Below are 26,460 nucleotides of genomic sequence, written 5' to 3' on the forward strand. Positions count from 1 at the left end.
AAAGCCTCCCATACGACCATTTGTAGTTAATATCTCTTATATTTATACAGTACTTTACAATTTGCCAAGCAGTTTCCTGGTGACTGTCTTATTTCGTCCTCAAAATAGCCCTGTGGGGAAGGCATCATTAATTTCCATTTTACAGAAGAGATGACAAAATCAGAGAGGTTAACTGGCAATGTGACTTAGTTGAGATTAAAAACAGCTTTTAAGAGTTCAAGTTCTCACTCTTCTTGTACCACAGCTGCTTCCTGGTACGGTACAAAAACACATCTCTTCATAGAGATTTCTTGGAAGATATATGGCCTATGTTTTTTTTTTTTTTTTAAAAGAAAGCCTTGCTAATTCTTGCCTATGTGTTTTAACTTCAGCCCAGACTTCCTTATTTAAATAGGGCTGAAAAAATGATGATGCAATGTATAATTGGGAAAATGATAGAAAAACTTGGGAATTAAACTTGAAGGTTGTTAACCTTTATTTCAAGTGGGCCATCTCTCCCAGATTTGAGGTGGTTGGGTGAAGCACATTTGTTGATTTCAAAATGCAATTTGAGCTTAACTCATACATAAAAAACATGTCTCTTTCTAGTGCCAAATCCAAAGATTCAAGCCATTTGGATAACATCCCACTGAGAAGCCTGGAGTCTTTCTGGAAGCTTCCTGGATGATGTTTTAAGTTGAATCCACAAAAAGAGAATAGGAAAAATAGATACAACCTGTCAGTAAAAGAAAGGTCCAAGATTAGTGACACATTAACATGAACAGTAGAGAAAACTAATTCGGCTCAACAGTTCTACGCAGGAAATCTACCAGCATCTTCATAACCTGCTGCATGGATTTGCCACTGGGTAGAGAAGTCCAGACTAGATGTGCAATGCTGTTTTCATAATCTTGTACCTTTTCCTTTCCATCTCTTAGGATCCTCTGTTAGAGTGGCTTAGGGTGTCCTTCGACAAGTTACCAGGCAGAAGCTCAAATGCATTTGGGGTTAGCTCAGTGAATATATGTTGAGCCTCTACAATGAACCCTCTGATGCATGTGCTGGTGATCTGTGTGTTGCTGATTTTTATTGAAAGAGGAAGTAGAATTCCTCTATGTGCTTAAATAAAGAGTAAAGATTGAAATTCTCCAACCTTATCAATATTTTCTTGTCATTTCTGGCATTCATCAAAATATCTGAAGCTTCAAAAAGGATTCAGAGTTGCCTTCAGTCATTCATTGATTAATTCATTGACAAATATTCTTTAGGGATCAACAGTGTCAATTCTGTTTTTAGAACCAAGAAAGGAGCCTTTAGTAAGATCTTGTACCTACCGGTAAGGTACATATCATTGGGTTGAGAGACAGATAAGAAAACAATGAAGCAACATGTAGTAAGTATGATAACGGATAGAAATATAGAATAACTAAGGAAATGAAACACCACCACCGAACTTAAACTGGAAAAACCAGGAAAAGGATTCAGAGAGGAAGAGAGAGCTGCCCTGAGCCCTGAGTTCTGCCTAGATGTGCTGAAAAATCTGGCTGTTGATATCCATGATTTCGATCAGGCTTTATTACTTTTAAAGGATACTTTTGTGTAGAAGGATGTTTTAATATTTTTACTCACTTATGAAAAAACACTTTTAAACACTCTTCCTTCTATTTGGGATATTATTTAGTTCATCCATTGTACTACATAAGAATAATTTTGAGTTTTCTAAAGATGGAAGACAAATTGCTAAGCTCCATGCTTAAGCTCCAACTTTATATTTCTGTTTCTGAGTGATGGAAATGCTATCCAGTTTCAGCTATCTAACTTAGCATAACTCATCCTGTTAATATTCGTGTCCTGCCTAGCACCATATAGAAAAGCAGTTTCATTAGGGAGGCAGGGAAATGGGGAAGGCTCAACTTTTTAAAGAAATAACTTTGGACAATAGTTTGGATAGAAAAAGCAACTATGGGGTTGTTTTAGGTATTAGTAGTGAAGTGTTTTTAATGGAAGTAGCAGGGAAACAGCTCCTGAGAAATCAAAGTTATTTTCCATAGACCCTTGCCATGTGTAGGAAATATCTTCTACAACCCTCAAAATCTCATAAATTTATGAATCCACCAAAGCATATCTTTTCCTTCATAAAATTCAGTTAGGTAGATCTGAAAAACTTTGAGTTCTTTAGTTTCTTAATGGCCATATAAATATAGAGTCAAAAGTCATTTGTAAAGAGTGACCTGTTTTGTGTGTTTTGTTTTACAACTGCACCGGCAGGCGAAAATGATGTAGCCCAACAGAGAAACCACAAATCTACATTTTGATGTAGCTCTGGGCAGCTCACTGGTAAAATTACACACTCTTACCTATAAATGTCACCCTGCACCATACAAACCCTCCGCCTTTGGCTGCCTCCTTGATAGACAAAATCATAATGCTGCCTCTGCAAATGTCATGAAGCTAGGGTATTTTTAAATCGCTAATAGACAAAACAAAAAATTTTGAAAGACTGGATATTCCAAAGGGATGAAGTTTTAGTGTTAAATTCTGGCAAATCTTCCTGAGTAGGAGGAAAGATAGTTACTTTAGCTCTTCTTCTTAAGCATATATAAACAGGAAAAAAGGCAATATTTCCAAGTCAATAAGAATGTGAAACTGGAAGTAAATGAGATAGAATTCTTCATCGTCCTCAAAATAAATCTCAAAGCCGCAGGAGGGTCTTTAACCAATTAATAACCTTTTATTAATCACACTTAAACGTTTTCATAATATCATCCCTGAAACTGGATATGAACTCGGTAGCAATGACAACCCATGTCCTAGTCGCAAACCATCACTGGTATATTTTGTCATCTCTAAGACTCTGTCATCAATATAGATTTTCATTTTTGTAAATCATCTTTTATTTGGGGAGGGAGGGGGTATTGATTTTTCCTAGTCTTTTCTCGGAATGTTAACCTTGTTTAAGTTTTTCATTTCCTCTGCCCAAAGCACCATGTTGCAATAGAATTAAATGCATAGTAAAATGGCCATGTGAGAAAGGTTTATGCATTATGTTAAAACCTGCTCCCTTGATAAATGGAGCCATTAGGGTCTGGAATTCACTGTGTTCATCTACTTAGCTCAATCCAACAACATGCCTTAAAAGTCTCACAAATTTGTTCAAATGCTAATGAGCTGCACTACCAAACCTCATCTGTTCAGAAGGATCTAATATTTTTCGGAGTTTAATGCATTTAAGAGTTATCCACGGACTCACTTTACCTGGCTGAGCAATTCAAGACTACTCACATTTACAGACAGGGAAAAAATGTTTAATACATTTCATTGTGCGACAGCTTCTGAAAATACACTCAATGAGCCTTAATAAAAATCACTAGCATGAGTTTATCATCATCTTCTGTCAGGATAGGATGTGGAGAAAATGTCCACCAAAAGGTTTTATATATAGATTTAAATGCATGTGTATATTTCAAACAAACTGAATATATGTATTAATAACCACGTCATCTCCAAGGCAAAAGGCAGCCAGACTGGTCATGTTTCCCCAGGCCAGACCTGGATCTCTGCATCTGTGCTGAGCTTCTAGAAAGGGAAAATGACAAAGTAACTGCTTTCTTACAGACATTTGCCACCTGGTCAGGCCTATTTCCAAGAAAAGCAAAATAAAGAAACTCAGCCTCTTTCTACAAACCTTTGTTGAGCATCTGCTATGTACTTGGGACTTTAGTAGATGGTGCTTTTTTTCTCCTGCTATCTTTTGAATGACACTGGCCCCATTTTTAGAACAACAAACAGGGTCAGCTTCATGGGGGTGAGGCCTGTGCTATCAGACAGGGAGCCATGCTCAGAAGGGCCCATATGTGGTTTAATGCCCTGCTGTTGCCATTTTGAAACTCTGCAAGGGGCCCTGCCTTTTCATTTTGCACCAGGCCCCACAAACTGTAGTCTGTCATGATTGTGGCTTCAGTTGAATTCGTTGTGGATTAGATATATTGATCAAGGCTAATTTGGGGGAAATTGGCTGTGTTTTGATAGGCAGAATTCAAGTCAGATCCTTTCACTTTGCATTCTTTCAGGTCATCTAAGACAGAGGTCCCCAACACTGGGGCCACAAACCCATATCAGTACCAGTCCGTGGGCTCTTAGGAACCAGGCCACACAGCAGGAGGTGAGCAGTGGGCCAGCAAGTATTGTGGCCTGAACAGTGCCTCCTGTCAGATCTGCAGTGGGATTAGATTCTGGTAGGGGACTGAACCCTACTGCGAACTGCACATGTGAGGGATCTAAGTTTACACTCTTTATGAGAATCTAACTTGCGCCTGATGCTCTGAGGTGGAACAGTTTTATCCTGAAACCATCCTCCGACCTCCCATCCTAGAAAAATTGTCTTCCACAGAACTGGTCCCTGGTGCCAAAAAGGTTGGGGACCACTGATATAAGGCATTACTTCCTCTGGGGGGGTCCCCCCTGCCCTTTCCTGACCCCGTTTCTGTCTGTCTCCTCAAATCTTGTTCAGTTTCTGCCCATCCTTCACAATGGACCTTCTCACAGTTTTCTATTACCACCTGCTTACCTGTACTTCACTCCCTGGAATCTGCACTCCCTGAGGACAAGAACCATGCATACGCATCACTGTATCTGCGAGTGTCCAGGCTGCTAAAGCAGTATAAATACCATAGGTATTTGGGGCATAGTACATTAGATATACCAGCTTTTCCAGGGCCTCTAAAAAAATTCAAGTGACTTCAAATCCTTGAAGATATGACCCAATATGCACTGGTTGAGACATAAAAAGAAGTTATGATTTTAATAAATAACACAACATAAAAAGCAAATGAATTATGATTTGTTAAAAGAAGAAAAAAAAAACCACACATAGCTTGGCGAGTGGGTGTGTTTTAACAGGCTTATTTCTATATGGTATGGGGACTCCCAAAGGAAGGTTCTAGGGCTCCTGGGAAATTTCAACGGTTTCGTTAGTTCCTGGCATAACTCTCAGCACAATGCCAGGGGCCTGGTTCTGCAGACTCAAGTTCGGCCAAACACAAATTGAGTAAAAGAGGAAGATATAAATATGAGTGAAAATGGTGCATGAGCCAGGTGTGGTGGCTCACATCTGTAATCCCAGCACATTAGGAGGCTGAGGCAGGTGGATCACAAGGTCAGGAGTTCATGACCAGCCTAGTCAACATAGTGAAACCCCGTCTCTACTAAAGATACAAAAAATTAGCCAGGTGTGGTGGCGGGTGCCTGTAATCCCAGCTACTCAGGAGGCTAAGGCAGGAGAATTCCTTGAATCTCGGAGGCGGAGGTTGCAGTGAGCCAATATGATGCCATTGCACTTCAGCCCGGGTGACAGTATGAGACTCTGTCTCAAACAAAAACAAAACAAAACAAAACAAAACAACAAATGGTACATGCTTACAAGGTGCTAGGTGTATTAGTCCATTTTCCTACTGCTATGAAGAAATACCGAAAACTGGGTAATTTATAAAGAAAAAGAGATTTAATGGACTCACAGTTCCACAGGGCTAGGGAGGCCTTACAATCATGGTGGAAGACAAAGAAGGAAAAAAGGCATGTCTTACAAGAGAGCATGTGCAGGGGAACTGCCTTTTATAAAACCATCAGATCTCATGAGACTTATTCACTATCATGAGAAGAGTACAGGAAAAACCCGCCCCCATGATTCAATTACCTCCCACTGAGTCCCTCCCATGGCACACGGGAATTATGGGAGCTACAATTCAGAATGAGATTTGGGTGGGGACATAGCCAGACTATTGTTCTCCTATCTCATTAGGAGAACAAAACTTACTAACAGACAAGAAGCCACTGGACAGATCCTAAGGTTCTGCATCATGTGCTAGATATTCTCAGTCACAGAGGAGTTCAGGTATTGAGAGACAGGAAGAGACAAAAAGAGTTCTGAAGCATGTCAAGGTGAAGGGTAGGAAGGAATTGGGCAGAGTGTGAACATTTATTTCCAGCAGGTAAAATGCATGAGGTGATAAAGACATGAGATGGTAATCCGCGACTGAGTGTGTGTTGGGGTTTGTGTAGTTGGTATAGAGAAAGATGATGCAATTAAGCAGAGAAAAACAAAGAACTCTGTCCTTAGGTGAGTTGAGGCTTTAGAAAAAGAAACTCATTTATTTGACTAAATAGGGAGAAACCAAAATGTTTTCTTACTTAGAAGTCAGTTGAACTAGTAGACTTTCTTTACTTGACAAATAAGAGTGAGCCCTTGATAGTGATGATGGCATTGGGTGAAATAATACACAGAATCAACATACCACAATGTTTTCCATTGGCTTCCCATCTTGGCTTTTCCTCATCCAGTTCAAGGGTCTGGTACTTAGGCATCACCTGTCTCAGTGTACATAGTTGGTCCAGTTTGCACGACCAAAAACAACCAAAAAATTGGCATGATATTCCCTGTAGTACTAAAAAGCAGCAGAAACCTCAGGACCCACCTGACAGAAAGGCTCTAGGAGCCCTCTCTGCTATAAGAAAAAAGGCTGAATCATGGAATTTATTATGTTCACTCAACAAAAATATATTGTGTAGAACACTTACTGTGGTCCAGGTACTGATAAAATAACTCTTGAGGAGCTCAGATTCTAAGAGTAGAATTCAGAAACAAACAAGCAAACAAGTAAAAAATAAGTAATTTCAGATAATCATGACTGTGAAGAAAATAAAGCAGCAATGGAGAAGTCTCAGGTTGGCAAATATTTTCCATCAAGGGCCAGATAGTAAATAGTTTGGGATTCACAGGCTACGCTGTCTCTGTTGCAACTGCTCAAGTCTCCTGGGGTAGCACAAAAGCAGTCATAGTATGTAAACAAATGAATGCAGCTGAGTGCCAATAAAACTTTATTTACAAAGCCAGGCTGCAGGGTGGATTCAAACTGTGAGCCATAGTTTATAGGCCCTTGAGACAAAGAGCTGGGAGTTGGTGAATTTAGCTAAGATGTTCTGGAAAGATTTTTTTAAAGAGGTAACATGTCAGTTGAGACTTGATAAGAAGGGCCCAGTCATGGAAATATCAACTAAAAAAATGTTTGAGAAGTGAAGAAAATGATGCAAGCATTCCAAGGAGAGGGAGAGTAAAAAGGGGAATGGATTCATTACCTCTGGGTACTATAAATCACTCAAAGTTTATGCAAAAGAATAATAATAAACACCAGGATTACAATAACATGTCCATAAATATAAAACCCCACATCACTTTTTGAAACTTTTCTCTTAAGAAGGATCTGAAGCTTTGTCTGAATTATTGCAGATTTTAGTGAATTGTCTTCAGAGTCCTGGCACAGTGAGATGATTTCACATCCAGCCCTGTCTCTTAACTCTGAACCTGGATGTGGACTACTTTGGACTGATTTAACCAAAAGATGAACTTGAGGGAAACTCAAATGTACTTAAAATGAAGATTTAACACTCAAGAAATGCTCAATGAATGATTATATGAAAACCAGGTAGACGATTTTAATATAAAACCTGTGGAAGACAGTGGTGTGGATAGAGGGTTCATTATTTTTAGACCTGTTCATTTGCTTTTTTTCATCATCAATAGCAAGAGTTGGATTTAGACTGGAGATAAAAACTGACAACCCACAGATCAAATTCAGCCTTCAGATTAGTGTGATTTGGTTTGTTATCAACATTTTGAAATCAGAAGATTTGACATATAAATCTGGATTTCTGGCTTCCCTGGAGATAACTGGCCATACCAAGCCCCTAAGTTCTCACCTGACAATAATTGTCAGGAACAAAGCAAAAACACCTCCTTTAAATGGGCATGAGCAGTGCACTTTGCCATAGTGTTTATCTGACCAGCTGGTTTTGTGAATCCTGAAGTTTTAAAGCCTGGAAAACATCTTGCTTTAATAAAAAGAATACAAAATTATGCATAGAACGTTGTCTGTAGCATCTCCTTTACTGCATGAGAAATTATAAATAAATAGTGTCTATGGTATGTGAATACACAATTCCTGGGGTGACGTCAATGCCGTCTAACACCCTAACATAAGGGAGAAAAAGAGGAGGATGTCAGAAAGTGAGAGCCCTATTAATGAATTAAAGCTAAATATCTTACTTTTGCAAATTTTATGAAAACATATAGTTTGGCACCCCATGGCCAGAACCTCTCCTAGGGTCTTGCGGCAAAGGCTCAATCCACATCTTTTGGTGTTGGCTTGTTACTTGCCTGGACTCTGTGGCCATATGAGTTTTCAAATGTTTCAATCAAAGGATTTCTAAGTTCTCTTTGGGCTCTGACATTTTAAAGTTCTGCGGATTTGCTTTTGTTCACACTGTGTAATATTTTCTTAAAAGATTCATAGCACAAGCTATCTTGCCTTACTTTAGTCTTAGAATAATCTGCTAAATGAGCTTGACAATGGATAGGATGTGTGGATTTCTTTCAGTTGTTTGAGAGCAACCTAACACATCGAAGCTGCCAAGCATCAATTGAAAACTGAAAAATTCAGCCATTATCCTAAACAAGTGACAGGCAAATTCTTACACCATGCTGATGATCAAACAAATGACAAGTTTCTCTTTCTTTGTAACAAAGTTGGACTGTGGTTGCATCTATGTGAAATATGAGTGAGAAGGGAGAAGTTTGTCAGGCTGCTCAAATCATGAGATAATTGCCCACATGGCTTTTGTGCGGGCCACCTCATGGTACATCATTCCTCGATTCGCTCCAGATCTGACTTCGATGTCTTTTCAGTTCCAGAGCAAAAAGATATGTTGTCCAAACCCCAAAGGATCTTTTAATCTGGCATTCAGTAAAATCAAAATGCTGTTGGACACGTTTTCAAGAACTGTGATACATAAAACACTATGAGTTCAGTTAGGGCACAGTCACTAATTAGACAGGGTGGCCCCTTCCTCACATGGCAATGGACAACATGGGACAAACGCAGTGGCTTTCAGACACTGGAGTGATCAACTTGCCACTAACACTGAAATTCATAAAAGCCTGAGCAGACTTTTACTTTGGCATGGATCCCTTGCATTGAGGCATAATTTCTGCATTTGCAGATAGTTCAAAAATGTTTTATGTATGCGCTATTTCCAAAGAGTCTTAAAATTTTCTTTCTCATAGTATAATCGGTTGTTATCCCTCCTATTGATTTCCCTAAACAGCACAAGTCTATTCCATTAGAAATTGAGAAATATATATATATAGACACACACACACACGCACACACATACATACATATATAGCTTTTAAGCTGAAGGGAAGCAGTTTTCTTTTTCTTCCTCTTTTGTCTGTAGAGAATAAGATTGTGGGGGAATGAATCTGCAGTCTGCTACCTAGAATGTTTTCCAGGCCAACTTTTCACAGAGGGCCTTGCTTGTCCCTGAAACCTGAGCACCTTTGGTAGAGAAAAGGGAAATTCTGAATGTTATGAGGCTAGAGATATGCAGTCATTGGCAAGGAACAAAAGTAAGGGGTATAACAGAAACAACCAAAATGTCCATCAACAAATGGACGAATGAATGAGCAAATAACATGTGGCATACCCTCACGCCACGATACATCATTTGGTAATAAAATTGAACTAAGTACCCTTACCACATAAAAATCTTGAAAACATCATGCTAGGAGGGAGAATCCAGACACAAAAGAACTCTATGTATATTGAAGGCCCCAAACAGTAAATCTATAGAGACAGAAAGCGTACCAGCGGCTGCCTAGGGCTGATGGAAGGGAGGAATGGGGTATGACTTTTTGAGGTGGTGAAGGTGTTCTGAATTAGATATTGCGAAGACAGTTGCACAACTCTGTGAACATACTAAACACTGTTGAATTTTATATTTTAAGAGGTGAATTTTAAAATATATAAATTATATCTCAATAGAGCTGTTTTAAGAAATGCAATGTAATGGGCACAATCCCCCTTTTGGGTATTTATCCAAAATAAATGAAAGCAAGAATTCTAAGAGATATTTGTACAGCCATATACGCTTGTATACTGTATTTGTAGTAGCATTATTCATATAGCCAAGACATGGAATTAACCCACTTGTCCATCAACAGATGAATGACCAAACAAAATATAGTACATGCATACAAAGGAATAATACTCAGACTTAAAAAAGAAAAAAACTATAATATGTGTTATAACAGAACTGTGAAGATGGTATGCTAAGTCAGCAGTCCCCCACCATTAGGTACCAAGGACTGGTTTCGTGAAACACAATTTTTCCATGGACTGGTGGCACAGGGTAGGGGGAAGGTTTGGAATGAAACAGTTCCACCTTAGATCATCAGGCATTTGATTCTCCTAAGGAGCACATAACCTAGATCCTTCACATGCACAGTTTACAGCAGGGTTGGTGCTTCTATGAAAATCTAATGCCACTGCTGATTCTGCAGGAGGCGGGGCTCAGGCAGTCATGCTAGCTGGTCCTCCACTCACTTCCTTCTGTGCAGCCCGGTTCCTAACAGGCCACGGACTAGCAGCAGCCTGCAGCCCAGGGACTGGGGACTCCTGTGCTAAGTGAAATAATCCAGCCACAAAAAGACAACTGTGGCATGATTCCACTTATGTGAGGTACCTAAAGTAGTCAAGTTCTTAGAGACAGAAAACAGAATGTTGGTTGACAGGATCTGAGGAGCAGGAGAAGGGGGAGTTGTCACTTAGTGGGTATTGGGCTTTAGTTTTGCACGATGAAAAAGTTCTGGAGATAGGCGGGGCAACCACACGAATATACATGACACTTCTAAACCATACACTTAACCGTGTTCAAGATGATAAATCGCACATTACGTGTGTCTTAATACACTTAAACGTTTTTAATTTTTTCTCAAAAGGTAAAGGGCATATTATCTAGGTGAAGCAACAGCTGCCTCCGTTTTCACATCCATCTACAATTGCTTCTTTCTCCCACGAAGGTCCCTTCTGTGGCTTTGCACCTTTCTTTTGATTAAAAACAAGAACCTGTCTTGCAGCTGGACCCAATTTCAGAAGCAACATAAACGGAGACTCTTGTGAGAACTTGGCAGGACCTGTGTGTGAATCCACCCTTGTGCAGTCTGAGCCCACATTCTTTACACTCTCCACTTCTGTGGCTATTTTTCAAATAATTCGAAATGATTTTTGCCAGGTGGCAAGACCTGTAAGTCAGTCAGACAAGCCAATATGTTCCAGAAAATATTATGGAATAAATAAAACTACGTGATATCTTGATGTTTTCTTTAGTTATCTACTGCGAAAGAGCCTGAATACTTATAGGACTCCAGTGCAAATCCACCAGAAACACCTGGAGAGAGAGAGAGAGAGAGAGAGAGAGAGAGTGCATATGTGTGTGTGTGTGTATGTCAGAGTATTAATAAGGTAAGAATATTTCCTTAGATTTGGTACCCACTCCAAAGTTGTTTTTACCAAAATGCATTCATTCCTCTGAATACAAGTGCTACAATATGCTTTTTGTTGTTGTTTTGAGACAGAGTCTCACTCTGTTGCCCAGGCTGGAGTGCAGTGGCACAGTCTCGGCTCACTGCAACCTCTACCTCCTGGGTTCAAGCAATTCTCCTGCCTCAGCCTCCTGAGTGGCTGGGATTACAGGTGCCCGCCACCATGCTCTACTAATTTTTGTATTTTTAGTGGAGATGGGGTTTTATCATGTTGGCCAGGCTAGTCTTGAACTCCTGATCTCAGATGATCCACCCACTTCAGCCTCCCAAAGGGCTAGGATTACAGGCATCAGCCACAGCACCTGGCTAAATATACTTCTTGAATAAGGGGTTCTGTTAGGGAAATTCTAAATGCTCTAGGTCCAACTTGAAGATTTGCAATGTGTATATCTATTAGAAGCTCTAAAGAGTTCTAGGGTAAAGATAGTAAATATTGTTTATCTATTTTGCCAGAATCAACACACTGTTTTATCTTCAGGAGGCTTTCACCAACATCCTATGCATTCTGGAAATATTCTGGAACATGTTGATACACACAATTTCCCAATAGTTTCTCCTTTCTGCAAATACTCTGAGGTTTACACACAGCACACCAAGAACTACCATTTAGAGGGAGGTGGTTGGATCTCCTATAAATACCCTTTGATCTTAACACTCACTACCTTCAGCTCTTTTTTCATTTGCTTTATCAAAGACCTTCCTAGACAACTCCTTTTAAATAGCAACCAAATCAACCAACTCTCTCCACCGTCTGCTTCATCGTTCTTTCTGTGACATGTCTCTGCTGACATTACACAGTTCCCTACGAATGTCTCTCCATCTAGACTCTCAGCCCCATGAGGGCAAGATCTTTGGTTCATCTCTGAAGCAGGAGCTGAGTCGTTGTTGAGTCAATCAACACAATCAAGAGAAAGCTTGGAAAATGGGACAAATTGTTAATCGTAACTTGTATTTAATGTATCAGATGCTTTATTTGTGAAGACACTAACCTTGTGATTGAAAAAGAATCATTCTTTGCAGTTGTAGCCCTGCTCATTGGTTGGTAATAGCGAGGGTAAACTAGCAGCAGCAGTAAGAACAACTAAATATACCAAACACACACAAAATTTTTAAGTAGCTACTCTTTTTTTTTTTTTTTTTGAGACTTAGTCTTACTTTGTTGCCCAGGCTGAGTGCAGTGGCACAATCTTGGCTCACTTCAACCTCTGCCTCCTGGATTCAAGCAATTCTCCTGCCTCAGCCTCCTGAGTAATTGGGAGTACAGGTGCCACCACCATGTCAGGCCAATTTTTGCAATTTTAGTAGAGACAGGGTTTCACCATATTGACCAGGCTGGTCTCGAACTCCTGACCTCAAGTGATCCACCTGCCTCAGTTTCCCAAAGTGCTGAGATTACAGGTGTAAGCTACCGCCTGGACTAAAGTACCTACTATTGATTCAAACACTGCTTTTTTCCCCCTTAGGGCACTGTCTGTATGCTTCACTCAATCATTTCTTTCTCCCTCCTCCTCCCTTCTCACTTCTGTCTCTCCTTTCCTTCCACCTCTACTCCGAGAGGTGTTTCCGCAGTTTCAGTGTACAATCCCAATCTGAACCCTAAGTATTCAAAGATGCACATGATACAAGTGCTTCCTTTATGCAGGACACTACCTAATGGTGAAGACAGTAAAACATTTAAAATATCTGAAAAATCCACTTAAAGATCAACTAAGACTTCCTGGGTCACCGAGGATAAGATGTGCCTTGGCTTGGGAGAAGTAAAGAGGCAGTCATGAATGGCTTCTCATGAGGTGACTTCTCAGTTGAGTTTTAGATTGAATATATGTTAACCATGAAGACGGGGCGGGGGTGGCAATTCGTACTGGAAGAGCACCATGGGTAGGAGTATGGGGTCCCAATCAGAACATGTTGCATGAGGGAAACTAGAAGGAATCTGACATTGTCAGAACACAAAATTTGAATCGTGGAATGGTGAGAAAAGAGGCTAGAGAAGGGGACAGGGGTCCAGACTCCTCCTGTCCTCATAGCTGCTTTGTTAGCTCAGTATCAATAGCCAATGTTCATCCAAGCCAGCTTTCCTCTCCTGCTTACAAAGGGCATGAAGCCGTTTTGGGCATTTTACAAACAGGATGTCAATGAATACTCCCAACAACCTCATGAGATAGATTCGATTATTCTGTCCATTTCATAGCATGAAGACTGAGTGTCAGAGAAGCAATGTTACTTTCCAGGTCACACAGCTGGTAAGGAGCAGGGATAGGACATACTTCCATATGGGCTGAGCAGTGCCCGGGGTCCTAACCTGGTTGTTAATGCTGGTTGTTAACAACCATTCATTAACTTGCACTGTTAGCAGTGGTTCTCCACCTGGGGACATGTGGCAATGTCTAGAAGCATTTTGGTTGACACAAGTTGATGTGTGTGGGGTGTTAACTGGCAACTGGTGAGTAGAGGCCAGGGATGCTGATAAACATCCTACTAGGTGCAGGAAAACCCTGCAACACAGAATCATCCAGTCCCAAATTTCAATAGTATAGAGAATGAATAAGAGAAAGAAATCCTGCCCTGGTTTACTGGCCAGCTGGGTGAATCTCTGACCTACTTTATTTTGATTAGAGAAATGTGCAGTTTGTTTTTATTGAAACATGTGACACAGGGCATGTTGTGCAGAACACTGGCAAGCACTGCAGGTGGCTGGAGGTGTGTAGTGAGCAGCTATCAGAACCCCCACTCACCAAGTCCCGTACAATAGGGGAATAAAGAAAAGCTTTTCTGCACTAAGTGAACTAGAAGCCATTTGCTGACTGTTCCCAAAAAGCCTGAGTTGAGTTCTCACTCTGCAGACTGATGGTGATGAGCTGCTGGTGGGGCTTTCTATGGAGAGGGTCTGAGGTCATCCGCCGGAAACTTTCCTACTACCCACGCCCGGCAAATCAAAGAGCTGGTGGTAGGTGTTGAAGGGAGAGGGAGTTTTTCCATTCCACCCTTGATCAGGAGGAGGGTAATGGCTCTGATGATGGATTGCACGGAACGTGGATGCTGAAGAAAGACAAGCAAAGGGGAGATGGAAAGTGGATTGCCAAGTCCCCGGCAAAAGATGAGAGGGGAATGCCTTCCCAGACAGAGCAGGAAAACAATTATTCATGATTTTGAAGAAAAGCAGTTCCGGCTAAGAAGTCATTATTTTGCTCACTCTCTCTCTCCCCTCCCCTTCTTTTAAAAATATAAGTAGGTGGAGGAATTTGTAACTTGTGAAAACAAAGATCAAAGAACAATGGGAAAGTCCAGAAGTTCAGAATGGATCTTGGGTTGTCTTTGCCTAGCTCTGCACTGGGGCTCTGGAGTCCAGGTTGTGAGACTGTGGCTCTGAGTCCCTTCCGCCTTTGCACAAGATGTAGAATGATGCAGAATGGTGAGCATAGAGGGAGGTCAGTCCTAGCTGTGTTCAAGCACAGAGCACCACAAAAGGTATTGGTGGCAGACAGGACTGCGATGGGATTGCCACTCAACCACTTACGAACCTGTTAACTTGGCCACATCTCCTCTCCCCTTCTGACCTCCATTCCCACTGCCAAAAAGGTGACGACAATGTCTACCTTGCAGGGTTGCTTTCAGAGTCAGAGAAAATCCATGTATGTTTAGCACCGAACACCACATCGATGCATGGAGTATGCACTCCATTTTGATGTCGAAGTCAGCAGAAGTTTTAACACACAGGACATTTTATTACAAGGACACTCTCTTATCACATCCTCAATAGAGAATCGTTCTGTTTTTGCTACAAAATGGCCCATGAACGCCTTGGTTGGCATAGTGTTTTTCTTAAATCTGAATTACTTGTTGTAGCTTTGTTTCTTTTTTCTTTCACTCATAGATCTCCTGTTTCTTGGTATTTGACCACTCAGGATAGAGACTACATTTCCCAGCCTCTGTCAGGTAGCTACAGCTTTGTGGCAATGCGCTAGACAATGAGATGTCAGTGGAGGTAATATTTGCAATTTCCTGGTTGTATCCTTAAAAAGAGGGGCATGCCTTCCACTGCTTTTCCTTTCCTGCTAACTGGAATATGCATATAATGGTATAATCCAGGGCAGCCATCTTGGATCATGAGAAGGAAGCCTTGTGTCATGGTGGCAGAGTAACCAAAGAGAAGGTACTTGAGATCCCAACACAAAGGAGTGTCCTGCTAGCTCTCAACCTTTACATTAGTCCTTCATATGAGAGGGAAACAATCTTCTATTATGCTTTAATAAAGTCATGTTATTTTTCAGGATATGAAGAATTTGAGTCTGTTTTACAGAAGCCAAACAGGCATTGTTTAATGTTAACATTTAAAAATCAGGAGATTTAACATAAATATTATGCTTTTAAAATTTATCTTGAAAAATCAGAAGGAGCTGTAACACTGGAGCCATGGTTTTTATGTTCACGTGTGTCTTGATATGGGGCATGCAGTATCCCTTATGCCACTGTCTCTTTCCAGCACTGTCATTCAAACATGCTTAGCCTTGAGACCCTGCCTTAGTGCAATTCACAGGGATGGTTAATGAGCAAGCCACAATGAAGTAATCCTGTTCTTGACACACACTAAGGGTTCACGTGTCAGACCCTTTCTGAAATATACAGGATGTGTCCTGTTAGTCCACCCTCCCAACATCACAGGTTAGGATTACCACCCCCACTTCGTAGACAGGTTACAGAAGTTTTGAGGATGCACAGATTTGTTTAAGGTCATGGGGCTGAACGTCCACAGCTCTCTGATTCCTGAACTTGTTCAAGCCTGTACCTACTCTATTGCTTGGGCTGAGTTCCCAGGGTTTTTTTTTTTTTAAATCAAATACTGACTCATTTGCAGAAATCTAAGTGAATTTATGAAGAGGATTTCCTGAATAATTAACAGAGTTTGCTTCCTCTGCATTCACTGCACAGACTTCTAGCAACTGTTTTCATTGTCTCGTTATTGGTGAATATTTTAGCTTAGGGTGATAATGTCTCTGTCATCACACTGCATTGCTCAAGGCGAGGCAGCCTGCAGGGCAAGATAAAAATACAAACCCTGGCATTCGGCATGGGCTGGGGGTCCTTTTGCTAGCCACCGAGTGCCCTGGATGAAAAGACCAGTCCAGATGGTGGCTGACGTTGGTGGCAGAGGTCAGGTAGCTGTGGAGGGTTCTAGAACATCATTTCCTGGGAAGGTTCATCAACAGATATGCACAGTTGGCTCACATCAGTGTTCCTTGGATGGGTTCAAGGCCAGAGCTTGCGGTTAAGGCTGTTCCCATGCTTGTCTCATAGTTTGGCTTTGTGTCTCCCCCGTGCTTGCAGCCCCTTTGACAGATACACTGTCCAGACCCACTGTAAAGCACACACATCGGGAATGCTTTGAAAGCTCAAGAAGGAATCTGGAGGCCCTCCTTGGATCTTGGAATCACAGACTGTCAGAATTGGAAGGGACCTCAGAAAGCTTCTGGGCCGACGCTTTTGATTTATAAGACAGGAAACAGATACAGAGAAAGGAGCGGAGCTGGTCAATCTTTGTCCATCAACAGCATTTACTGTGTGACCCCATTTTTGTGTGTTTAAGTTACAGGTACGTGCAGAGTGGCGCTTTGGAAAGATGATGATGGAGCAGTTGTGTTGTCTCTGTCCTAGGCACTCATTTAAGCGCTTTATATGGATTTTCTCACTTACGCTTTACCACATCCCTCTGGGGTTACTACTCATAGGCAGAGTAGCTGAGGTGCACACATTCAAATCCACTCAGCCATAAGGGTGGCTTCCAGATTCGAAGCCAGGTTTCTGACTCCATGGCTGAACTGTTACCACTTTAGTTCAAGAGTTGCCAATCCAAATTCCTACAGGGACTAAGCTGACTCCTTAGGTGAATGAATCAGGATAAGTAGAGCCTGGGAACTGGGGGTAGGGGGAAATGTCTCATCTAAATGGAATCACTATTCGTGAGTGCTCTCTTCCCTACACCCTATATATTGTCCCAAGATCCTGTGATTTCTCAAAAGGATCCAGGAATTCAGACGTGCACATGATTTTTACACCAACGACCAGTGGACTGTGGACATCACTAGAACCACTTATAAATATCCTGGGTCTCTTCTCCTTTTGGATTCTCGTGAGCATTTTCTGTCTGCACTTTCCCGCCCTTTTGAAGTCATGTAAGGTTGAGAGAAATGTGACCAGAGGTGAGGGTGTCACTGTGAAAGTCAGGGTATGACCCGCTGTGCTCTTCGCCTGTCACAGAGGCAGGACATGCTGGTGCCAGATGGTGGCTGCTCTAGTCATCTTGAGTCCCAGAAGGAGCTCCCAGCTAACCCACTAGGAGCATGGAGTGTGAGTGAGAAATACATCTTTGTTGCTTTAAGCTATTGAGATTTGGGGATTGTTCTTTGTCACCACATAACCTATCTCAACCTGACAAGTACAAGACTTAATTTTTTAAAAATAAAGGGCTGCATGCAGTGGTTTGCATCTGTAATCCCAGCACTCTGGCAGGATCACTTGAGGTCGGGAGTTTGAGACCAGCCTGGGCAACAAAGTGAGACTGCATTTCTATAAAAATTTTCAAAACATTAGCCAGGCATGGTCACATGCAGCTGTAGTCCCAGCCACTCAGGAGGCTGAGGTAGGAGGATCACATGAACCTAGGGGTTCAGGGCTACAATGAACTATGATTGCATCCCTGCACTCCAGCTTGGGCAACAGAGTGAGACCCTATCTCTAAAAACAAAGAAAGCAAACCCCCAAAAACACATAAGCAGCGCCGTCTGCATCCTTAAAGGTTGGGAACTGGGGCTGGGGCCCAAGAACTCTGTGGCTTACACTTCAGAGTTGGGGAAGAGGGTGCTTAAGACAGGCCCCTTCAAGGCTTGGTCCTGGGCTCAGCAACTTCCTTCTGTCCTGGAGCCACTGACATGCCGATGACTGTAGTTAGTGTCTTGCTAAGTGAGAGCTACTGGTGTCATGAGGACCCTGACAGATTTTACAGCAGATCTTTCCTCCTCATTAGAAACTTCACTCGAAGCTCACTCCACACTAGTCACACTCAGTATTGTCTTGCACTCAGAATGTTGATGTCAAAACCCAACACACCATGTCTGCTCTACAGAGCAGAATATGACAGAGGAGATGTATCACAGGTTGTGCATCCCTAACCTAAAAATCTGAAATCCAAAAGCCTCCAAAATCTGAAACTTTGAATGCTGATAGGATGCTCAAAGGCAAGGCTTGTTGGAGCATCACACGTGCCAAATATATGAATCAGGGATGCTCTTCGCATGTATTCCAAAATCTGAAAAAAATCCAAAATCAGAAATACTTCTGTTCCTAAGCATTTCAAGTAAGGGATGCTCACCCTGTATCTCCAAATTGAAATGTGATTGTCCTGTGAGAAAGAAGTATTTCTGTCTGGAGGACAAAAATGATGGAGCACATAACTCTTTCATAGAGGATGAAGGATTACTTAGGAAACTTACTTCCTATCCCAATGAAAGAACTGGAGATACAGCTCGGTGCTTTTTCTTTCAGTCTCAAGCAAAGTACAGATATTGGAGATTAAGCAATGTAATATTTCCAGAAACTATGAAATTTGTTTACCAAGGTTCTAGCTGGCATTGATTGTCCACAAAAACAATTAACTTCCCCAGGTATCAGTTTTGTTTTTTTTTAAATCTGTGAGATGGTACATCTATTATAAGATTGCCTATCTTTAAGATGATGGTAAATTCTTCTGAAAGATAAATATATAGAAATCTTGCATTCAAATGAAAAAATTGTTCTGGTAATGGAAGAAAAAGTATATTATGTTCATATGGCAAAAGTATTAAAGTTGTGACTTTGATTTTATCTATGAAGGCACCAGCAGCAATAGTTCCACTCAAGTATCACAATGGAGACTGTATTTCACATGCATATTTTTTAAAGTGCAAAAGGAATGAATGCTTATTATAATAAACTCAGATACTTAGGGTTTCAAATAGAGTTTCTCAATCTTGGTGCTGTTGGCATTTTGGGCAGGATAATCCTATACTGTGAGGTCTATTCTGTGCAATTGATAACATTTAGGAGTATTGCTGGTCTCTACCTAATAGATGCCAATAACAACCCCCACTCCTTGAGTTGTGACAATTAAAATGTGTCCAGACATTACCAAATGTCCCCTGAGGGGCAAAACCACCTCCTGTTGAGAACAGTATAAATAAAGAGTATAAATTATAATTGAACATCCCTTCCCTAGCATAAAAAATTCCCCGACGTAACCACTGTTACCAGTTTAGTTTATAATTTTCCAGCAATTTTCTATGCATAATCAAATACACATTCACCTTTATCCCATCTCCATGCAGACACAGATGCTAACTTTTTTCCCCCAAAACTGAAGCTATGCTATACTTTGCCAACTTAAAAAAATTAAAATATTTCTTATTTATCTGTCCATATGCCTGTATTTAGAGGTTCTGCCTGTTTCTTTTAAGGAAACAGGGACTGTAGTCCATTGGAGTCATGCACTGTAATTTATTTAACTGACTTCTTAGTGATGGACATTTAATTATTTCCAGCTTTCCCTACTATAAACAATACTGCATTGAATATTTTTTATATTTACATCCTTGCACATGTGTGCCAGCATTTCTAGTGGAATTGCTGGATCAAAAGGTATGCACCTATAACAATGATAGATTTCTGCAAATTTTCCACTAAACCTCCAGTAGATGTTTTAGCCTCCTTGGTAGCCTTGGAAACTTGGAATTCCAGTTTTTTTTTTCTTCTCTTCTTCCATAATGGTGTCATAGTTAATAGCATGGATAAATGTCAGTTATTCTGAGGTTGAGAAACTCTGTTCTAAAGTAAAAGAGACCCAAATCTGAGTCCCAGTTCCATCATTCCCCATGTTCTTCATGTTTCATTAGGCAAACTGTTTAAACTCACTTTCCTCATCCGTAATAATAATAATAATAGTAGTATCTCCTTCAAAGCATTGTCAGAATTTATTGAGATGATATATAATAGCAGTGTGTATATATATATATATATATATATATATGTATGTATATGCCTAGCTCATTGAAGTGATTTATTACAGTTAATAATAAAAATCAAGAGAGAAGGTTCAGAAAAAGTAAAGCCAAAATGTGTATACAATCTCACAATTAAAGAACATCATGTTGCCAGATGAATCAGTACCTTCTAAAAAGATGTACTTCAGATGATCCTAAAATGAGCATGATAGAAGGAAAAATATTTTCCCTCACCAAGGAGATTGTAATTAATGTTTGAATCATTCAATGCTTATGAATCCAGCAGAGGGATAAATATCTATATTTATATACATACACACAGAAGATATTAATATATATGCTTTAAAAACATGCCCCCACACATTTATATAAGAGAATGTCATGGGCATATGTTTTTTTCCCCACATTTGAGTAATATGCTGCAATGTAGGAGAGGCATATTTCTTTCCAGGAAAATTTCAGAATGCTCCTCTCTGTTCTTGCTGGGGAGTGACTTGCCACCATAATCAGATTTCCTGGAAAACAGACTCCCAATTCAACTAAAATGCTTCAAAGAAGGTAGAATAAGGAATGAGCTCATGCCAGGAGGGCTGCTTTAGGCAGTGGGTATCAAGGATCATCTCGATTCTGTTTTAACACTTTTCTCTCTCTCAAGTCTAAGGAGACTCTTGAGTATGGATTTTGCAGAAAGGCAAATCCGTATTCAAATCCTGGCTCTGTCACTTACCAGCTGCATATTTTTGGCCGACCTAACTTCTCTGGTCCTTACCTTCTTCATCGGCAGCATGGGATAATTACTAGGCCACCAGGTTCTCTGAGGATTAATGAAAAGAGTGAGTGTGTGACTTGGCATCCGTTGTATTAGCCTATGCAGCATCCAGTAATTTAACCCTAGTCTTCCTTGGGAAATTGCTCCCTTTATGTCATTGGTCCTGGAGGGTCACGTGGGCTGACTCCTAGGCTGGCTCCAGGGCTGAATGGGTGACCCAGAACTGGCAGATCAGAGAACTGCATTCCCTGGGCAAAGCGACTATCTTAGGACTGGGCATGGAGACTCAATTCTGAGATGTCTGTGAGAAATGTTAAAAAGTAAATCTGGGCTTATTGAGATATTAGGATGTAATCTTATTTTGGCATCTTGCTAGGTCCTGAGAATAGAGGTTTCCAGAAGAAAGCAGAGATGGAAAGAATAAGACCTAATTCTGATGAGTCATTGGAGTCCTTGGGTCCAACTTGGCAACGCCAAGGCCTCCCTGGCTTTTTGGAGACATGGGCCATAAATTAATCTTCTTGATTTAAACCCACTGGGTTTCCAATCACTTGAAACTTAAGAGTCCTCACTAATAAAATATGCAAAAGGTTCAGTCCACTGTCTGGTAATTAGCACACAAGGAGCCGGGTGGGCACTTAGGAGACGGCTCTGCTTCCTGCAGAGACTAGCCAGTTTCGTCTCCCCTTGGCACCTGAGAAGAGAGGGCGACTGACAATGCTGGGAGATTAGGTTCATGGTGCAGTGAAGAAAGCAGCTGCTGTGTGAACAGAAACAACAGGAACCCTGGGTCCAATTTACTCACACCTGGCACCGTGCCAGGCTGCAGGGTGTCAAACTCAGGGAGGGAACAAATGCTGCCGCCTGAGGAAGGCTGTGCTGATGCAACCCGGGCCCCGTGTGGGATCAGCCGGAAGACAGTGCATGTCACCAGCGTATGGGTCGTTGGGTCCAAGGGTGGGCATCAAGTCTCCAAATAAACAGGAAAAACAAAACCAAACAGACCCTGCCACCAGGTCAGGGCAGAGCCTCCACAACCAGGCTTCCACGAAAGGGGAAGGCCTCACTTTGATGATAAAATACACAGGAAAAGCATGTGGCTAGGGACAGACTCAGCAATGGCAGGTATGCACTCAGAGAGCCCAGTTTCTATCACAGCTTCCCTGCTCTCATGTTGTGTAACCTCATTCATTTATCCGTGCCACCCCTCGGCTCAAAACCCTTCCATGGCTTCCATTGCATTTGAAGCAAAGGGTGAGATATTCAGTACAGACCCCAAGCCTTTGCACCACTTACCCCCTACCTGCCCTCTGATTTAGCCCTCACTGCCTCCACACCAGCCACACAGGCGCCATGCAGCTCCAAATTGACCAACATGTCTCTGCCCCAGGACCTTTGTGATTCTTCCTGGAATATGTTTCTCCTAGACATCCCCATGACTTGCTCCTTTACTTCATTCAGGTCTCACCTTGTCAGACAGGCCTCACCTGGGCTGAGAGCTGCCCCTCTACCCCACCATCACTGTGCATCTCTTCCTGAGATCCTAACTCACTACTCACTGTGTGTGTGTGTGTGTGTGTGTGTGTGTGTGTGTGTGTGTGTGTGTATGCCTTTTTTGAGATGGAGTCTCACTCTGTCACCCAGGCTGGAGTGCAGTGGCACAATCTCTGCTCACTGCAACCTCTGCCTCCCAGGTTCAAGCAATTCTCATGCCTCAGCCTCCCAAGCAGCTGAAATTACAGGTGCGCACCACCATGCCAGGCTAATTTTTTGTATTTTTAGTAGAGATGGGGTTTCACCACGTTGACCAACTATTCACTCCTTTGCTTAGTATCTGTCTTTCCCTCATCGAGTAGTGATTTTTGTTTGTTATGTTCGCTGATGTATCCCCAGTGCCTAGAGCAGTGTCAAGTGCATAGAAAGAGGCCTATAAATATTCGTTCAATTTATTTGGTTATTTAACACATATTTATTGAGGATCTACCTGTACCGGATGTGAGTAAAACCTCGAGAGAGAAAAAGGTGCTGACTCATGTTAAATATTCATGTAGTCACATAAAAGAACAAGAAGAGTGTGGAAAGTTCTCTGGGGTTATCAAGGATGGCTGGGAACAGGGGTTATTTTTAACCAGATGATCGGGGTAGGGTCCAAGGTGGGTGAAGTCACCAAGATGGTGAGAAAGCACATCCCTCCATGTGTAGACCAAGAAGAAAGAGGAGGGTTCTACATAGCAGGAATGAAAAGTGCAAAGGCCCTGGGACAGGGCAGAGCTTTGTTAGGATACCTTTTCTAACAAATATATTTGTCTACATAAATATTTCTCAATAACAACAGCCAGTACTTTTATCTCTCTGGATGCTGTTTTATTCACACCTGGTACAGGCAGATTAAATGTGTGTTAAACAACATGTGTTAAAAAGCGGTCGATGAGGTGGGGTGCGGGGCTCACGCCTGTAATCCCCACACTTTGGGAGGCCGAGGCAGGCAGATCATAACAAGGTCAAGAGATCGAGACCATCCTGGCTAACATGGTGAAACCCCATCTCTACTGAAAATACAAAATTAGCCAGGTGTGGTGGTGTGCACCTGTAGTCTCAGCTACTTGGGAGGCTGAGGCAGGAGCATGACTTAAACCCGGGAGGTGGAGATTGGAGTGAGCCGAGATTGTGCCACCGTACTCCAGCCTGGGTGACAGGGTGAGACTCAGTCTCAAAAAAAAAAAAAAAAAAGCGGTCAGTGCAGCCAGAGGAAGGAAGGAGGGCTGGACAGGGACAAAGTGAAAGAAGTAGACAGAATGAGAGGGTGGTGAGGCACCTCAAGGAGAGGCCAGGGTTGGGGATTTTCTCTAAGAAAAGGCAGCCATTATGCCGTCACTTTCAGATCCATTTCTCCTGTGAAATGGAGATGATGAATACCCTTGGTGAGAAGAGGATTCAGCAAGAAAGGCATTCATCATGCCTCGCACGGTGCTTGGTAGGAGTAGACATGTAGTACACAGCAACCCTCCACTCTTCTCCAGCAAGAAACCCAATCTTCCTCTAAGGTGGAAGTCAGCTGGATATTCAGCTTCTGCTTCTCAAACCCAAAGGCTTATAAGCGGAGAGGACCAGAAACGACCTTTAAGCATCAAGCAGGTTTCAAGTGTGGCTTTCAAATTCTGGGCAGTTTCTTTTACGCCGGGTCAGGCTGGGCAGGCTGTCATTCCCTCCCCGAAGGTGATGCTGTGTACACTAAGCAGCTGTCCAAGCTTGGAGCTTGTCAGCACAGAGAATACGAGCATGAGCAACAAACAGATTTTCCCGGGCTCACGTGGAGACCCAACCATGCAGGGCCATGCACTCTGCCCTTGCAGACTCACTCTGCTCTGCACGCAGGTCCCTGTACATCTCATGAAGCTGCGCGTGGAGAGAGGGTGGGCCAGATGCACACAGGCAAGACCTGTCGTAAGCGGATGGCCCAAGCCCACGGCTCTGTGCCAGCACCCAGGCACGCCCATCACAAGTCTCCTGGCGCTCACAGCAGTCAGAGGGGAATATCGTTTTATTTTAGCAAGAAAGCTTCATTCCTAGAATTCACAACTGGACAAATCAGCCACGCAACCTCTTGACATGAAGCAGGTCACAATCTGTATCTTCTATGACCCCTAGAAACTTATCCCTAAAAATAGGTCTGATTCACAGCCCGAAGCCTGGGAAGAATATAGATGAAAACGTAGAAATACTTAATTGGAGAATATTTTGCTTAAGGGATGATTTGAAGATCTAAAGGATTTTCTCTTACTTAAGAGCTATTTAGTTTCAAAGAAAATGTATTTTTATTTGGAGTCTTAGATCTATGTCTTTTTACTTTTTTAAGTCTTTTAAGTTGCAGGAGAAAATACTAAGAAAACTTTGAAATACTAACCAGAATTTCTGTTTATAAGCAACAATTTGACTTAGGGATTTCACTTTCCTACAAAAGATTTTTTGTGTGTGTGCAGAATAATCTGGCTTAGTTATAGGAAACACGGAGCCCTTTCTGCCTCTGCTTCCTGAGCTCTCACTGACCCATGCCTGAGTGACCCAGCAAGGGTGACACTGGCAATCATCAGGAAGCCCCAACCTCGGAGGTGGTGTCTGAAAATTCATCATAGGGAAAGAATCTTATTTGACTAACAGGGTGTTCCTCACAACAGAAATTATCAGGGAAAAAAGATAAATGCAACATTAGGAGGATTATATTAATACAATACACTAATATTATAATTAAATATAGTACTATAAACTTAAACAGTGGACTATTTCACAGCTATTTAAATGTAAAGGAATATTTAATGACTAAAATGATATTCATGAAACTAACTACTGCAAATATAAGCAATATGATTCCATTAAAAAGATGCCTATCTACACATATATAATACAAAGTCTATGTGAAATAATGTTTGTTATATATGAATATGTATTGTTACCTGCTCTTAATATACATAATATATACTTTATGTAATATATACCATATACTTACATAATATACATATTATAAATACATATATAATATATACATGTAATATTATGTACATATTACATACATACTATAAATACATGCAAAAATATCATATGTAGTATATAATGTATAATGCAATAAACCTAACTTCTCTGTATTATATATGCTATACATAACAAAATGTAGAACACACTTTTACTTTTTAAAACTTCTTTTATTTCTAATTCTTTCTTTCTAATATATGTGTATTTCTAATATATATGTGTATTTCCTTCTAATATATATGTGTATATGCATGTGGATGTACATGCATTTCTTCCTATTTCTATCTAATATGCGTACTGCATGTGTGTGTATGTACAGGTGCATATACATACACATGACTAAAGTTACATTAAAAATGTAAATTTCCTGTTATAATATGAATAGTGAAAGTTATTTTTATAACTTTTAAACATCACGGAACATGACTTGCTTATTCTGATCACAGTGTCTTGCACAAAGCAGATGCTTAATTAATGTTCATCATATTGAGGAAAGAAAAGGCAAGATAAGAGAATAGAATCATTTCAGTAGAGCAGCAATAACTCTCAAACCTCATATGAAATCCTGAGTACATGTGGGCCAAATTAAGTGGATACATCATAAATTTTTACTTCATTTGTTTCTCTGCACACAATAGCATAATCAACCTTTTTCTATGGCCACGAAGTGGAATTATTCATTGAGCTGGAGGAAAATTTTACTTGGTAATATGGCATTGAAG

The 26,460-nt window shown here is 41.2% G+C and overlaps 1 protein-coding gene and 1 long non-coding RNA gene across 3 annotated transcripts in view; both read right to left on the reverse strand.

The window, feature by feature from the left end:
* TSHZ2 (teashirt zinc finger homeobox 2) overlaps nt 1-26,460 on the reverse strand; it is a 513,539-nt gene that overhangs the window by 424,317 nt on the left and 62,762 nt on the right. The gene's annotated exons all lie outside the window — the stretch shown is intronic.
* Nucleotides 312-26,012, reverse strand: LOC116535119. Its single transcript, XR_004262050.1, has 3 exons — nt 26,002-26,012; nt 22,013-22,018; nt 312-4,256 (listed from the first exon to the last, which is right to left on the reverse strand). It is a non-coding gene; the product is annotated as an uncharacterized LOC116535119 (long non-coding RNA).

Source organism: Sapajus apella, unplaced genomic scaffold, assembly GCF_009761245.1.
Source record: "Sapajus apella isolate SASKATOON/1434 unplaced genomic scaffold, GSC_monkey_1.0 scaffold92, whole genome shotgun sequence".
NCBI lineage: Eukaryota > Metazoa > Chordata > Mammalia > Primates > Cebidae > Sapajus > Sapajus apella.